Source organism: Grampus griseus, assembly GCF_964374135.1.
Source record: "Grampus griseus genome assembly, chromosome: 15".
Taxonomy (NCBI): Eukaryota; Metazoa; Chordata; class Mammalia; order Artiodactyla; family Delphinidae; genus Grampus; species Grampus griseus.
In genome coordinates, this window is record NC_139009.1 from 76,945,070 (window position 1) to 76,948,196 (window position 3,127).

Genomic DNA, 3,127 nt, shown 5'->3' on the forward strand with positions numbered 1-3,127 from the left:
CCAGACCCCAGTGCCCCTCAGCTGACGGCAGGTCCAGCTGGGGAGGACCACAGGCTGTCACAGGGCCCTCTTGGCCTGGCCCCTGTGCCACGGGCACCCTTGTGGGACTTGGTACATTTCAGAGCCCCTTCCAGAAGAGGAGATTTGTTACGGTGACAACAAGTGAATCCTTGCATTGCTTTGACTGTGTGCCAGGCTCGTTAACAGCCCTACGGGGTAGGCCTTCCATTACTCTGAATTTACAGATGGCAAAATGAGGCACCAAAGTCCTAAGCCGCTCGCCCACCATTACAAAGCAAGATGGCAGAGCGGACTTGAGCCCAGAGCCCAGGCGCCAACATCTGTGCTGTCAACCCCTGGGTGAAACCGCCTCTGCCCAGGAGCCCTCACAAAACCCCTGGACTTTTCAACAGCATGAAAGACAAAGAAAGGCTGAGGGAATGTTCCAGATTAATGGAGGAGGCTATGCGGTATCTGCTCTCAGATATTGAATCAGGGAAGAGGACATCCTTAGGTCAACAAATAAGACTAGACAATCAACAGCTGCTAAAAGTACTGGCTCAATGTCAATCTGTGAAGTTGATACCGTAAGAAAAATCTCTATTCTTGGAAAATACTGAAGTATTTAGGGTAAAAGGGTAATTTACCTTCAAATGCTCCAGGGAAAAAATTATGCATATAGAGACATCCGTGTGGGGTGTGTGTGTGTGTGTGTGTGTGTGTGTGTGTGTGTGTGTGTGTACATGCTTGGGGAGACAAATGATAAAGCAAATGGAGTAAAATGTTAACAGTCGGTAAATCTTGGCAAAAGGTATAAAGATGTCCTTTGAACTATGTCTTATGTTTACAACTTTTCATAAACTTGGAATTATTTCCAAATTTTAAAAATATCTTTTTTAAATAAGGAGTCCCAAGGCCCCCATGTCACCACCAGGAACAGTCACTTTGGCTCCCACTTTCTTCTGAGCTCCCAGCTGGACGCCTCCCATCCCCCCAGGGGCAGAGTGGAAACAGGACCACTCAGCCCTCATGCCTCTTGATTCTCACACCCAGGCTGTGCCTGTTTAGAAAGTGTCCAGGCCCAGCACGTGATGGCTTTGTTCCCCGTGGCTGCCTGACACTCAGAGAGGTGGCCAGATCGTAGGTGCCCGGGGTGTTGGGTGCACCTGTCACCCCTCACACTTCACCTCCACCTTCAGTCGGAGGCATTATTCCAGCTCACCCAGCTGGTGCACAGCTGGTCCACAGCATCGAGGGGCCTTTCATACCCCTGAGCTTGGAGAAACTCTCTCGAGACCACCAGAAACTTCCCGCAGATGGGGCTTCCTCACACAGGGGTGGCTGTACAGGGAGACTGAGGCGGGGACCAGAGCAATACATCAGGAAGGCTTTTTGGATTTTTTTGGACAGGAAAGTAGGATTTATCGGTGGGTGTGAGTAAGGAGGGGACAGCGCCAAGACTCTCAGGAGTGCAGGGCCCGCCATGTGTCCAGGGGCCACGACTAGGGGTGTATTTGATCCCACAGGCATCTGGGATGAGCCACTTTTCTGCCACCATGTTTTCAAATTCATCCGCATTAAACTTAGTAAATCCCCTCTTCTTGGGGATGTGGATTTTCTGGCGGCCAGGGAACTTGAACTTGGCCCTGCGCAGGGCATCAATCACGTGCTCCTTGTTCTGCAGCTTGGTGTGGATGGACATTATGACCTGGCCAGTGTGGACCCTGGCCACCGTGCCCTGGGGCTTTCCAAAGGCACCATGCATACCTGTCCGGAGCCTATCAGCTCCAGCCCAGGGCAACATCTTGTTGACACGGATGATGTGGAAGGCGTGGGGCTGCACTCGGATGTGAAAACTATCTTTGCCACAGCTTTTCATGACGTACGCGTTGGCACAAATACGGGCCGCCTCCGGGGCTTCGGAGGAGAGCTGCTCATACTTATGTGACACCACGTGGCCACAGAGTGGGAGCTCAACCACTTTCGCCTTCTTCCAGTCCAGGTCAAAGATGCAGATCGTGGACTTCCCTGGTGGCGCAGTGGTTGAGAGTCCGCCTGCCGATGCAGGGGACGTGGGTTCGTGCCCCGGTCCGGGAAGATCCCACGTGCCGCGGAGCGGCTGGGCCCGTGAGCCATGGCCGCTGAGCCTGCGCGTTCGGAGCCTGTGCTCCGCAACGGGAGAGGCCACAGCAGTGAGAGGCCCGCGTACCACAAAAAAAAAAGAAAGATGCAGCTCTTAGCATCAGGGACACCTCAGCAGAAGCCAGACTTTGGGTACAGTCTGTTCTCACCATACCGGTAACACCGGGAGGGGTGGCGGCCCACAGCAACACCAGGATCTTCAGGGGCGCGCCAAAGGAAGGCTTTTTAACAGAGGGGCATCCTGGATGAGGTCTTCAGGAAATGTAGGATTTGTGTTAGTTTAGAGGAGAAAGGGATTTCACGTAGCCGGCAGCGCGCCCAGCGCTGAGGGGCTGGAAGGAAACTGACCCACAGAAACAGCAGAGGCTGGGAGCTGCCTCCAGGGCAGTGGCCGTTGGACGGCTCCTCCCCTCCGATGTGGCCACACAGCCAAAGGGCACGTCCCGGGGTGAATGGGGAGGGACGGTGACTGGAGGGTGGACTCCACTTGCTGGAAGGAGCTGGGGCTGACATAAGGCCCACATACAATTCTGCCCCAATCCTGCCCCACCCAGGGCAAAGGCCGGCCCCCTGAATGGGTGGGGCAGCGTGGAAGGAGAGATCTGGGGTGAGATGTTAGGAAACTTCCAAGAACTTATCTCTCCTGCCATTAGAATAAAGGAAGTCGCTGGGAGGCTGTGGTGTGTGAGTGCATATGTGAGCGTGAGTGAGTGTGGGTGTGAGTGTGTGTGCGCTGACTGCCCACACGGCCGACCTGACCATCCTGCAAGAGCACAGGATGGGGGCAGGGAGGCCGGGGCCAAGGCTCCCCCGTGGGACATCAATGCAACACTTTGGGGCTCCACTTTTAGGTAAAATTGGCCCCTGAGGGAGTGAGGTGAGGTCTTATTTACACCTAAACTGGGAAACCAGGGGCCCCCCTAGCTCAGCAGCTGTGCAGCCCTGCAGACCTTGGGTGCCCAGGGAATCTGAGGACGGCAGGAGG

General features: G+C 54.8%; 1 pseudogene across 1 annotated transcript; it reads right to left on the reverse strand.

The window, feature by feature from the left end:
• Positions 1 to 1,463: 1,463 nt before the first annotated feature.
• On the reverse strand, positions 1,464 to 2,904 carry LOC309834151 (large ribosomal subunit protein uL16-like; annotated as a pseudogene). The gene is made up of 3 exons: positions 2,881 to 2,904; positions 2,297 to 2,363; positions 1,464 to 2,028 (listed from the first exon to the last, which is right to left on the reverse strand). The product of its transcript is annotated as a large ribosomal subunit protein uL16-like (transcript).
• Between the last annotated feature and the right edge of the window lie 223 nt (positions 2,905 to 3,127).